Below are 14479 nucleotides of genomic sequence, written 5' to 3' on the forward strand. Positions count from 1 at the left end.
TTCCATATCTCAGATTGTATTTCAGAAGGAATGCTTGGCTTCTCCCCCTGGGCAAAGCATCTCACAATAGGATGATGTGATTTTATGAGTCATGCAGTGAGACTCAGTGCCCCATTAACAGAGGATATTTCCTGGAGAGAGGATTGGCTGTGGAAGAGATAAAGAAAATGCCCAATTAACAGACAATAACTGCTCCACTTCTAAAAGATGGCAATAGAATACACACCCCCAGCCGCATCTTGCATTTGCAAGCTAAGACAAAATCAAAATACTCTTTTCAAGAATTTGACAAAGATTGTTTTAAGCAATTAATTGGTGGACATTTCATGTATTAATTTCAAGTATTATGAGTATTCACCTTGCAATTCGGTAAGGCAGCTCAAATACAGCTGTTATTAATGTGGTGAAAACATATTTTAGGTTTTAATGGTGCAACTCAAAGGTAACTGAATTCTATTACTCCTGTGTCTCGGTTAAGTTTCATTTTTTTTGTAGGAGGGTAAGGTTGCTGAAAGGCTGAGAACTTGCAAAAGAGCAATACCTGAGTTAATACAAACTATTGTTTGGTGGACTCAGTGTTAAAGACAAAAAGACACGCTGTTCGGTTCTGAAGCTATACTGAATTGACAGACGTGCGCGTCATCTTCTCTCCTTGGCTAAACCCTAGAGCAACGGTAAAGTAGGTGCAGGAGGGGAAGTGTCTATCCTTACCTGAACTTTGAAGAGTAGAGATTGAGACAAATGCAAGACTGCCATTTTGCAGTGTCTGTTCAAAGTGTGTTTGCAGCTTGAACCTGTGAGAATTGTGATGTGCTACACCTCAGTAAAAGGAAGTTACGGGTGCAGTGTCTGAAGCAATACATCACAATGGGTTTTCATGAGTTACCTTGTAATGATGGTAAATATATCAGTGACTGAGTTGCTCTGGGTGTATATGACTTAATTTTTGAGCTTTTTTTTTTTTTTTGTCAGATTGGAAATGGCAATATAACAGCTGAAACTTAACACAGAAACAAGCAACAAACCCAAACCTCTCATCTTATGTTAGTTCAATTTTTCATGCTCACTTCATATAAGTGATACATGCAACTTTTCACTTAACTTCAGGAAGTTTTCATTCAATTGTTAGTAAGCTGTTTCTATGCTTTTTCTACTGATAGTGCCTGCTTGCTGAATAGAGTGCAGTCATTCTCTTGTGTTGTCAGAAAAATTACTGTTGAGCATCTGCATCTCATTTTGTGCTGAGTCAGACAATCCCTATATAAACAGTTTGTGCTGTCAGGTGGTTGCAGTCCTATCACTAAAAACTAGCAGAAAAAGGGCATTGAGTGTTCTGGTCTAACAGGTCACTCCAAGCTCTGAGCATCTGGCTCTTATATATTCTGATGCTGGTGACAGCCTCTTGAGATAGCGTTTTCTGGTAATATTTTCATCTTTGCAGTCAATATTTTCTAATGGAAATCAAAGGAAATTGTCAGAGCACTTCTAATCCTCCTTCTTCTCTTGTTAGATACCAAAATAACATACTCCTACCCAGCTTCTATTAATGAAAGTTGGAGTTGCAGTTGTATACTCCATTATCAGCTTGTGATCACAGCGGTAATTTGGTTTGTTCTTTCCTACCCTTCTGTCCAGGTTTAGAGCAAATTTGGGGAAGAATCCCCCCAAAGGAGCTCCGGTGGGAAAAGCAGATCAAATCGCCCCCCCCCCCCAACTGGTCCGGGAGGAAAGAAAAATACCTCCTTGGAGAAAGGTGGAAAAACCCCCCTGTTTATTAAACAATAAGACCAAAACAGTATCAAAACAATGAGACCCCTTGCCACTCTAAAAGAGATGACAAACTGAGAAAACCCCGGGTTCAAGCAGCAGCTCACTCAGTCTCTGATCAGTCTCTCAGTGCTGGAATTGTCGCAGGCCAGGGCCGGCCCAGTGGGCCACAGCTGCAGCTGCCGGTGCTCTCCTGGGTGTTCAGTCCAGAGCAGTTCCAAGAGGTCCAAAGAAAAGGGAAAAAAACAGTCCAGGGAACTTCTTTGCCTCAGCTAGCTAACACTAACTAAAAAGCAAAAGAAGAGCTCTCTGTCCCGCTGTCTGTCCGCAGACAACACAGTCAGGAGCAGGAATGTGGAGGAGTGAGTGCAGTGTCTGAAAACAAACTGCGCGCTTCTTCTCTCTCCCCCTTCACTCTCTGTAACACTCTTAAAGGTACAAAACTTATTATTATTCAACATAAACAGAATGAGACGATTGGGGATAAAAGCATCATATAGTCAACCCAGGACATTCCACCCCTTATCCCCATATCGTCTGCTTACTACTAAAACTAATATAAATTCTAACTCTACAAGTACATACATGATACATCCATTATACAACTATACACAGACAATGGTAATAACATTCAGGAAACAGTGATATTTATACAGGTTTTATCCAACAATCAGGTCTCCCTGAGGTACACATCGTGTTCTTCCATCTTTTTGCATTATCCACCATGTGCAACCTGGTCCCTGAGCAAAAACAACCCCACGAATGGGTTTGTCTGTATCTGAGGCAGGATTAATCCAAACTGTCTTCCCTAATAAACCTCTGACATGTACCACTGGGACTTTGTCTCCATCTACTCTCTGCAAAGGCTCAGATTGGGCAGGGCCCACTCGGTTAGTAGAGCCTCGAGTGTTAACTAACCAGGTGGCTTTTGCCAGATGCTGATCCCAGTTCTTGAAAGATCCCCCACCTAATGCTTTCAATGTGGTTTTTAACAGTCCATTGTACCTCTCCACTTTGCCTGCAGCTGGTGCATGGTAGGGGATATGGTACACCCACTCAATGCCATGTTCCCTAGCCCAGGTGTTGATAAGGCTGTTCTTGAAATGAGTCCCGTTGTCTGACTCAGTCCTCTCAAGGATACCATGTCTCCACAGAACTTGCTTTTCCAGGCCCAGGATGGTGTTCCGGGCTGTAGCATGAGGCACAGGGTAGGTTTCCAGCCATCCAGTGGTGGCCTCCACCATGGTCAGCACGTAGCGCTTGCCCTGGCGTGTCTGGGGCAGTGTGATGTAGTCAATCTGCCAGGCCTCCCCATACTTGTACTTGGACCACCGCCCACCGTACCAGAGGGGTTTCACTCGCTTGGCCTGCTTGATGGCAGCACACGTCTCACAGTCATGGATAACCTGAGAGATACTGTCCATGGTTAGATCCACCCCTCGGTCTCGTGCCCACTTATAGGTGGCATCTCTGCCCTGGTGGCCTGAGGCATCATGGGCCCATCGAGCTAAGAATAACTCTCCTTTATGTTCCCAATCTAGGTCTATTTTGGACACCCCTATCTTTGCAGCCTGGTCTACCTGCTCATTGTTTTGGTGCTCCTCATTAGCTCTACTCTTGGGTACATGGGCATCTACATGGCGGACCTTCACAGGCAGTTTCCCTACCCTGGTAGCAATGTCTTTCCACTCTTCAGCAGCCCAAATTGGCTTTCCTCTACGTTGCCAGTTAGCCTTTTTCCACCTCTCCAGCCATCCCCACAGAGCATTGGCTACCATCCATGAATCAGTATAAAGGTAGAGCTTTGGCCACTTCTCTCTCTCAGCAATGTCCAGGGCCAGTTGAACAGCTTTGAGTTCAGCAAGTTGGCTTGATCCACCTTCTCCTTCAGTGGCCTCTGCCACCTGCCGTGTGGGGCTCCATACAGCTGCTTTCCACTTCCGGTTCATTCCCACAATGCGGCACGAACCATCAGTAAAGAGAGCGTATTGTGTATCTTCTGCTGGCAGTTGGTTGTATGGTGGAGCTTCTTCAGCTCGTGTCACTTCTTGCTCCCCTTCGTCAGAGAGACCAAAGTTTTCACCTTCCGGCCAGTTTGTAATTATTTCCAGAATCCCAGGGCGATTCAGTTTTCCAATATGGGCGCGCTGTGTGATAACAGCAATCCATTTGCTCCATGTAGCACTGGTGGCATGGTGCGTAGAGGGAACCTTTGCTTTGAATATCCACCCCAGCACTGGTAGTCGGGGTGCCAGGAGGAGTTGTGCTTCAGTGCCTATTACCTCTGAGGCAGCCTGGACTCCTTCATAGGCAGCCAAGATTTCTTTCTCTGTTGGAGTATAGTTGGCTTCAGACCCTCTGTAGCTTCGACTCCAAAATCCCAGTGGTCGACCCCGAGTCTCCTCAGGCACCTTCTGCCAAAGGCTCCAGGACAAGCCATGGTTCCCGGCTGCAGAGTAGAGCACATTCTTCACCTCTGGTCCTGTCCTGACTGGGCCAAGGGCTACTGCATGAGCAATCTCCTGCTTGATCTGTGCAAAGGCTTGTTGCTGCTCTGGGCCCCAGTGGAAAGTGTTCTTCTTACGGGTGACCAGGTAGAGAGGGCTCACGATCTGACTGTATTCGGGAATATGCATCCTCCAAAAACCTATGGCGCCTAGGAAAGCTTGTGTCTCTTTCTTATTGGTGGGTGGAGACATTGCTGTGATCTTGTTGATGACATCAGTGGGAATCTGACGCCATCCATCTTGCCACTTTACTCCAGGAACTGGATCTTTTGGGCAGGTCCCTTGACTTTGTTCTTCTTGATGGCGAAGCCAGCTTTTAGGAGAATCTGGATAATTTTCTCCCCTTTCTCGAACACCTCTGCTGCTGTCTTCCCCCACACAATGATGTCATCAATATATTGCAGATGTTCTGGAGCCTCACCCTTTTCCAGTGCAGCCTGAATCAGTCCATGGCAGATGGTGGGGCTGTGCTTCCACCCCTGGGGCAATCGGTTCCAGGTGTACTGCACGCCTCTCCAGGTGAAAGCAAACTGAGGCCTGCATTCTGCTGCCAGAGGAATGGAGAAAAATGCATTGGCAATGTCTATAGTGGCGTACCACCTTGCTGCCTTGGACTCCAGCTCGTACTGGAGTTCCAGCATGTCCGGCACAGCAGCGCTCAGGGGTGGGGTCACTTCATTCAATGCACGATAGTCCACAGTCAATCTCCATTCTCCTTCAGATTTTCGCACAGGCCAGATGGGGCTGTTGAAGGGTGAGTGGGTCTTGCTGACCACCCCTTGGCTCTCCAGCTCTCGGATCATCTTATGGATGGGGATCACAGCATCTCGATTCGTTCGGTACTGTCGGCGGTGCACTGTTGAGGTGGCAATTGGCACTCGTTGCTCTTCCACCTTCAGGAGACCTACTGCAGATGGGCTGTCTGACAGTCCAGGCAAGCTCTTCAACTGCTTGACACCCTCTGTCTCTACAGCAGCTATTCCAAATGCCCATCTGAGTCCCTTTGGGTCTTTGAAATACCCACTTCGAAGGTAGTCTATGCCCAAAATACATGGGGCCTCTGGGCCAGTCACAATAGAGTGTTTCTTCCACTCATGTCCAGTCAGGCTCACCTCAGCTTCTACCAAAGTAAAATCCTGTGATCCCCCTGTCACACCAGCAATAGAAACAGACTCTGTCCCCACATGTCTTGATGGGATTAATGTGCATTGTGCACCAGTGTCAACCAAAGCTTTGTATTCTTGTGGTTCATATGTGCCAGGCCAACGAATCCACACAGTCCAAAAAACACGGTTTTCCCCAGTCTCTACCTGGCTAGAGGCAGGGCCCCTCTAAGCCTGGTTATCCTTCTTTCCCTGGGCATATGTCTTGGAGGTTCCTTCAAGGGGATCAAAAATATTGTCATTATCATCATATGTGACAGTTCGGTTACTGGCCACTGGAGCTGCTTCCCTTTTGGAACTTCCTCTCTGAATCTTCAGTTGTCTCACCCGTTGTGCCAGAGCAGAGGTAGGTTGTCTATGCCATCTCCTCATGTCTTCTCCACAATCACGCAAATAGAACCACAGCTCAGCTCGTGGGATGTACTTTTTCTCGCCGTCTGGGGAACGTCTGCGTTGGGTACCAGAACCTCTGATCTGTACCGCCGAGATTTGGAGAAAGCTCTCTTTAATCTCCTCCCTCAGTTTCTTGTGACCCTCCTCTATCTTGTCCTCTAATTTTTGAAGACGTGTTTCCACCGCTGCGATTCTGGCATGTGTTGGGCCATTCACAGTGTCTGCATACGCTCGGAGCTTCTTTGCCATATCCAGCACAGTCTCCTCACCATCATCCTGCTTCATCATTGCTAAAGCAGAAGCATATTCTCGTGGCCCAAGTCGTACAAGTTTTCTCCACATCACAGATGTGCATGGTACCAAGTCTGGAGTTACAATGTTTCCATCATCTGAGAAGACAATCTCAGCTACTGCCATTTCCCTCAGGCGTTGAATCCCTTGTTCTATGGTTTTCCACTGGGTTTGCTGCATATAGAGATCGTCTGAGCACAGGTATCTTTGTGCTACACTTCTTAGGACCCGTTCCCAGAGGCTGTGTGGATTAGCCCCGCTCATCATTCCTTGGATGGCAGGATCCTGTGACAGGGATCCCAAATGCCTGGCTTCAGTGCCATCCAAAATTGTAGCCTCGCCTGCAGCATCCCAGAGACGGACCAGCCAACTAATTATGGATTCATCAGACCTTCGAGTGTAGTCCTTCCTTAGGCCACGAAGGTCCTTCAGGGAATAAGACTCAATATTTGCGTCTGATCTTGCACCTGCTGCTTTGACTCCTGATTTTACGTCAGGAGGCATTGAGGTTCCTTCTCCTGTATCACCATCATCATCATCCACTGGTCGATCAGTTTTTTCCGTGCATTTCCCACTTCTAGTACTGGTAGCAACAGCCATGGGTTTAGATGCTGGCTTAGGCTCACTGTCTGGTCTGGCTGCTGGCTCCGAGCCTGGGCTGTTGGCTACAGCTTGAGTGACTGGGATAGCTGATTTATCTCCCTGCCCCCCTGCCTCTGTCTGCTGCCCGACAGTATCTAACAAAGTGCGATAAGCATAGGCCAGGGCCCAGCTTATTGCAATTAGCCTTTTCTCCTTAGAATCGTCATGGCACTTCTCCTTTAGGTATTTCCCCACCTCTGCTGCGTTCTGAATTTGTTCCCGTGGGAAATCCCAGTCTACAGGATCAGAAAATTCCTTCAGGGTTTGGCCTATATTTTCCCATTCTCCACCCCACTCAGGATTTTTCACGCCTGCATCTGCTTCTGGATCAGGGGTCTCACCAGCTCCTCTGGATATCTCAGCCCTCATTCTAGAGAAGCTGCAGACCATATAGAGGAAACTTACCAAATTAAATACCAGAAAGATGGTCTCTTTAACATTCAGGGGAAACTGAACATTCTCAAAAAGTGACATAACCGATCCAAAGGAGAAGAGGGAAAGGGAAGGCTGGAAAGTCTCATTCTTAGCTCCTCCTCTAACAGACTGAGTGTAGTTACTAATAAATTCCCAAAACATACCACTGGAATTGGGATGCAGGGTAGGATGAAGAAACCATAAACCATACATGCTGTAAACAGAGGTCAGTATCTTTTTGAACGCTTTATAAATCAAGGCCAGCACAACAGCTATTCCAATCCGTACCCCTCTACCGTAAAAATTACTTGTTAAGGACAATAATCCTAATGACCAGAAAGGTATTGAAACCTCAAAAAGGTCTAGAGCCCAGAGCCATACAGAGGCTTTCACAACCAGAGACATCAGGGGTTCAAGCAGCATAGCTACTAACTGCTTTAACAACAACAGACACACAATTAATAGGGCTTTTTTCCACATTTTCCAGCCGCGCGTTGGGCGCCAATTCATGTATTTGTCCAGGTTTAGAGCAAATTTGGGGAAGAATCCCCCCAAAGGAGCTCTGGTGGGAAAAGCAGATCCAATCGGCCCCCCCCCCCAACTGGTCCGGGAGGAAAGAAAAATACCTCCTTGGAGAAAGGTGGAAAAAAACCCCTGTTTATTAAACAATAAGACCAAAACAGTATCAAAACAATGAGACCCCTTGCCACTCTAAAAGAGATGACAAACTGAGAAAACCCCGGGTTCAAGCAGCAGCTCACTCAGTCTCTGATCAGTCTTTCTGTGCTGGAATTGTCGCAGGCCAGGGCCGGCCCAGTGGGCCACAGCTGCAGCTGCCGGTGCTCTCCTGGGTGTTCAGTCCAGAGCAGTTCCAAGAGGTCCAAAGAAAAGGGAAAAAAAACAGTCCAGGGAACTTCTTTGCCCCAGCTAGCTAACACTAACTAAAAAGCAAAAGAAGAGCTCTCTGTCCCGCTGTCTGTCCGCAGACAACACAGTCAGGAGCAGGAATGTGGAGGAGTGAGTGCAGTGTCTGAAAACAAACTGTGTGCTTCTTCTCTCTCCCCCTTCACTCTCTGTAACACTCTTAAAGGTGCAAAACTTATTATTCAACATAAACAGAATGAGACGATTGGGGATAAAAGCATCATATAGTCCACCCAGGACACCTTCTCATTGGTAGAACAGTTCAAACCAGAAAAATCAGCTTCTGAAAAATCTCTACTAAGGCAGTATTTCTCTTGTGTATAAAGACTTTAATCTGTATCATGTGTATTTAAAGCAGCATGGAGGAAATCTTCCCTCCACCTGTTCTCTTTGGCTGGGATTCACTGGCTCTCAAGTCTTCCTTGCTTGTGGGAAACTCCAACCTTCTTAATTCTTGTTTATTTCCTTATTTATTCTATCTGCCATAAGATCAATCAATGAGGTTATTAGGAGACCTGTGAGAAATTCTTGTAGGTCTTGAAGATGTGTAAAAGGTTTCAGACTTAAAAGTACTGAAGGAAGGCACCCTGTGGTGCTGTTGAGGATGCAACTGTGGCAAGAATTTTTGAGCCTAGAGAGTGCTGCCATGTGGAAAGGAGAGGATTTCAAAAAGGCAAGGGCCTTCACTTTCCTTCCAGTTTTTATTTTCTTTGTAGCAATAGAAGTTTCCCTCTGCAACAACACTCATAGCTAATTTCCAAGAGTGGAAATGGTGCAAATGCATTCATGAGCATAGGAGTGAAAGAGGACCCCCACTGGAGCAGGTGAATGCCTGAAGGAGGCTGTGACCCTGGAAGGTCCACACTGAAGCAGATTCTGTGCCCCATGTAGTCCTGGAGCAGGTTTGCTGGCAGAACTTGTGACCCTGTTGGGGATTCATGCTGGAGCATGAATATCTTGAAGGACTGACTGTACCTTGTGGAATAGACTGGATGCACACCAGAGCAGTCCTTTAAGAACTGCAGTCCTTGAGAAGCAGAGTCCCACAATGTGGAGTCCCACATTGTAGAAGTTCATGGAAGACTGTCTTCCATGGGAGGGACCATCCTAGAGTCAGGGGAAAGTGTGAGGAGTCCTCCCCAATGGAGAAGGAGCAGTAGAGTTGTGTGATGATTTGATCACAGCCCTCATTTCTCTGCACTGCTGGGGGGATGGAGGTAGAGAAAATTTTAAGGGAAGTCCATAAAGAAAGCAAGGGTGGGAGGAAGGTGTTTCAAGATTTGGGTTTATTTCTCATTAACCTACTTTAATTTGGTAGCAAATTAATTTCCCCTGTTTAAGTCTGTTTTGCCCAACAGTAACTGGTGAATAATTATTTGCCTGTCCTTATCTTGACCCACAAGCCTGACATTGTTTCCTCTCCCCTGTGCAGCTTTGGTGGGCACCTCTTGTCCAGCTAGGGGCAACTCACCACAGTAATTTTTCAAAATACAGTAGGACTGGAAGTATTTTGTTGCGATCTTAGCATGTTTTGGTTTGGGATTTGGATGAGAGAGAGGAATGTGACTTTTATAGCCAGAAAAGAAAAATAGATTTGAGATCCTGGATTTAGAATCACTTTCTTAAGGATGAATTTGTTTGGCAAATGTCATAAATCTTTATGATCCCTCAATAACTTGAGAAAACATAGCTCTTTAGACTTATAGGGAGCAGAATTTGAATATATATAGCTGAACTGCAGACATCTGCTACATTCTGAACCATCGCATAGTATTTTCTATCATTGTCTTACCACAGTACTAATAATGACCTGACAGAATTGTATGTTTTGCCACCTGTTTTTCCCTTAGTCTAAGCAGAAATTCAAAATGTGCTATCAGCAGTCAGTAATGGCTTTGAGATGGAAGAAATAAGATTGAGAGTTGTATTGGTTCACTGAGGCCACTCTAGGTTTTTAAGCTACAGGCTGAAGTTCTTTGGATCTGCTAATTGCCTGTGTCATCTTGCTCAAATCTCATGTCTCTTCTTTCCCTCCATTTTGGTTGTAACGCCTTCTTAGTAGTTGCTATTGTCATTGTAAAGGCGCCAATCACTTTGAGTTCACAGCAATTTCAATTTGGCTAATCAGATTTAATAATACACCTGTTGATACCATCTCTGCAGTTACCTTATCTCTTCTTACTAAGCTAAAATCAACTTTTTATAACCTGTAGAAATCATGTTATTAAGGAAAGAGATGAATGTTTTCTAAAATATATACATAATATAATTTAGTAGTCTTGCTTTTTCAAAAAATGTCAAAAAAGGTCCTGTAGCAGAGACAAATAATAATTAAACACATGAGCCGAATCTTTCTGCTTCACACTGATTCCCACATGTAGTCTTTGGCTTTCTCAAGTTACGCAAATACATGGACACAGATTTCCAGGAACTTCTTGAACAACTGCAGAAGAGTTAAAACCCTACCATAAGAAATGAGTATGATAAAGTCTTTTTTGTCCTATACATCTCATTCATCATGGTCTTTGACAGAAATGGCAACTGTTGCTTTTTTCATATACCCCTGTTCAGTCAAATGTGCAGTGTTTTTGCTGTGGGTTAGTTTTATTACCATGATGGTTAGATGTACCCCGTGTGAACAGCACAAGAAATTCTGTCCCCCTTGTGAATTTGTCCTGGGCAAAAGTTTGGGTAATATTTCAAAGTATGATGTCCATGTTCAGAAGTTGAAGAACCCAGCAGAGACAATTACAGGTACAGTGTGCAGGATGCAGTCCTGTGAGAGATGGCTGTTGTGTGCCAGAGGAGCAAACCCTGATTTACTTGTCAGCCCTGAGCCTTTCTTTACAGGTAATTAAAAGCAAAGCTGGGAGGGATTGTTGATTTATAGAATAGCACAAGTCTACTTACAGCATTTTAATGAGTACACATTTTATTTTCATGCATCATTTGTCAATGCACTGTATCCTCCATACATGCTCTCATCCTCATGAAGAAGAATACAGGCAACTCACTTGATCCTCAGGCAAAAACTGTTCTACTTTATCATTCCTGCTGTGTTCCCTGCACCTTCTCTTGTTCTAATGTAGTATTTTTTGAGTTGAAGGGACTTGTTTCAAATGCACTTTTTAAGATGTAGATCAATTGAGGGTTTTTACAGTGACATAATTATATTTTTTCTGCTTATTAGTCTGTAACAGATGCCAGCATTACAGATACAATGTCTCTTCCTCTACCCCAGAGGTGCAGACTGCTCTTGAAAAATTGGCAATATATTTTCCCCACTGAGTGATAATTGCTTTGATTTTGGATCTACCTTCTGCTATATGCTCTCTCCTTTTCTGATTTAGACAGTGGGAATCTCCCTGAATTTGTCTCCAGTAGACATTAATAAAATTATTCCAGAGATTGTCACTTCAAATCCTCTGCAATTATGTTGTCCCTTTGGAAAGGTTCTTTTACAGCCTGGTTAGCAGATGGCTCTGTAAGCTCTCTTCATGGACTTTTTGTTTCTGCTGTCTGGAAGAAGGTTTAAATTAGTTTAGCTATTTTCATTTTATTTTTTTACCCAGCCTATCTGACTTTATTTTACCCACTTCAATTGCCAGAGATTTTGAGCCTTTTGTTTTCTTTGTCAAAAAAGATTCAGTTTGTTGAATTATGCTTTCTGTCATGGTCAGAATGGGAGCTTCAGAATACCTTTATCAGGGAGACCCTCCCATTGAGATATGAAGTGTAGAAAGGCCCTGCTTACCTTCTAAACTCCTTCTGAGAAAGAAGTTCAGGTGCGGCTGGATCCACCCTCAGCCCCAGATTTTGTTGTTTTCCAGTAAGCCCAAGATGCTGGCAATCCAGTTCCGCTTTTGAGAATGTGATAGCAGGCCAATGCTTTCCTAGCTAATAAAGTATGTTTGATTGCAAAGGCAGTCTTACCTTGACCATCTTTGAGGATGGAGGAGTCTGACCAGCCTTTTTTAAAACACTTGGCTTGCAGAAGCCCATGTGGAAGCCACTGCTCTTACCAGTGTTTTACATGAGCTTGACCTGAGCTGGTTAGCTGCATAAACATAGGACAAGTAAAAGATCCACTTTCCAGTGCAGGTGGGACAGAAGTTCAGTATAGTCCTGGTGCCTAACTAAAATCTTGTCTTGGCTTTCCATTAGGAGAGTAAAGCAACTGAAAAATGAGAATGGCTTTTGCAAAAGCTGTGACAAGGAAATTGAAATGAAATTGCCCTAGCCCTTTCCTTCCTGTGGGTGCTTTGAGTTTGTCAACAGAAAATTCCTTGTATCTCCAAAGTACTCATGAGACCTCTTACATACTCTCTGGAGATGTAGTTTGCCTTTTGTGTTGATGACCTTTATAAGCTATTGAGTTACAGAATGAACAACAACAGCAGGGGCAGACCTGAGAAAGGAAAGCAGATAGTAACCTATTGCCCAAAATCTAAATTTTAATAGTTTTTTTGCTTGCATCTGCTGCTGTTACTCCTTGGTGCAATATTCAGGAAATAGACAGTTGTTTAATCTGTAACAGGAAAGGTATCTTCTCTCTGCAGCATAAAATTTTGTTGTTTTTCTTAATCTGAAGGAGCTCATCATTCCTGCAGGGTAAAAGAATAAAGTCTGCAGCCAAACTGATGGTTTAGCAGTGTCTACATCTGCTGCACCTCAGATGCTTCTCATTTATCCTGTGACTGCAGGATGACAGCCTGTTAAAAGTAGGTGAGTTTAAAGGAGAGAATTTCAAATGAAAAAATGTGTCTGAGTAGAGAGGCCATTGCTTCAGAATAAATTAATCTTCTATTTGTACACAACAATTGCAAATCATCATTTTTAATAGGTATTCTTCCTCCTGTTTGTTCTGTACACAGCCCAAAATATGTCTTGTTTCTCAAAGTGTATTCAGCCTGCTTACATACTAGACTTTGTTGAGACCTCTACTGAAATGCCTTCTTAGTTGCCCTTCTACAAAGCAATGGAAATTACAAGAAAAATAAGCAGTGGAAAAATAGACTGACTTGAAATAGAGCTTCATAACTTTGTTGCTAGTTATATTAGCTTATATGCCCAAGCTATTTTCAAAATGTTTTTCGAATGTAATTCTTTTCTAGTGTGGTCTTAAAACTACCAGGTTATGCATAGACCAGGGAAAACGTTTGGGTTTTTTTTCTGTAAACAAATGCCAAGTCTGTCATATTCATTTTTGACATATACTTCAGTATATATAGTGACTTAATTATATGAGTCACATCTTGTAAGTAGAGTGACCATAAGGGAAGGCCGGAAAGCTCATGTGATGGTACTCAGGCCTGAGATTGTTATGTTTGGTATCTTGATCTCTGCAGAGTTGATCTGATGTCTGATCTCCAGTGGCTGCACAAAGGGGTGTTTTATTTGCTTTGTTCTCTAAGAGTGGTATTTTAACACTTGTAAACACCCTGGTATCTCATTCTACTAGGCACTGATAGGCCTGCTAGAGTACCCTTGACCAGATAGTCTCCTCAATCTGAGTATCACAATGCTCAGTATCACAATGCAGAGTTCAAAGCTCTATTATTTTTTTCAACCTAGCAGCAACAATTTATTTTTAATGCATTATATCTCAGCTTCACTGTTTATTTGTTCATGTTTCATATGGCTTTAGAACATCTTTAAATCCTTATTGATGCTTGATTTTTCAGTGAAAGTAGCAAACTATGGAGGTTTCCAGAAGCTTGGAAAGCTGTTAGCAAATCATCATGTTACAGAAATTTCTTAAGAAAACTTACTAATGCATCTGCTTTAAAAGAAGTGGCCATCACCTACATGATCACACATTGGAGCACAGCCAGAGCAGCAGTAATGGTGGCTTTTCATCGCTGTTCCTTGATTGTCTGGTCCTGTGACAATAGCAATGGTGGGTTGGCTCCTTGATACAAAGGCCCTTAAAATGTCTAGCATTGTGATGAAGGATCCCTAGTGTAGGAGTTTAAAATTACCTTGGCAATGGATTTTGCCCCTTTAACCAATTTTTCAAGCCTAGAAAAGTTTCAGAGTATTAGGGTTTGGTTTTTTTTCCCTGTCTTCTTGTGTTATCAACTATACATTTCCATTGCAAATAAGCATTGTCCTGGTTCCAGCCAGGATAGGGTTAATTTTTCCATCAGCCAGGAGAGGACATGACTAGGAGTCCCAGATTATTCTATACCACCTCACATCTTCGATGGGGATGGGACAAGGAGCCTTTCCAGGTCACATATCCTGGGAGTGGCCAGCTGTTGTTGGGAGTTCTCAGTGTGGTCAGCCCTCATGTGTGAACCATTTGCCTTTCTTGTACACACTTTTGTTAATATCCTATCCATTGTTTTGCTTGCAGTTAAATCAGTTACATGAATA

This window comes from Zonotrichia leucophrys, chromosome Z (genome assembly GCF_028769735.1).
Source record: "Zonotrichia leucophrys gambelii isolate GWCS_2022_RI chromosome Z, RI_Zleu_2.0, whole genome shotgun sequence".
Taxonomy (NCBI): domain Eukaryota; kingdom Metazoa; phylum Chordata; class Aves; order Passeriformes; family Passerellidae; genus Zonotrichia; species Zonotrichia leucophrys.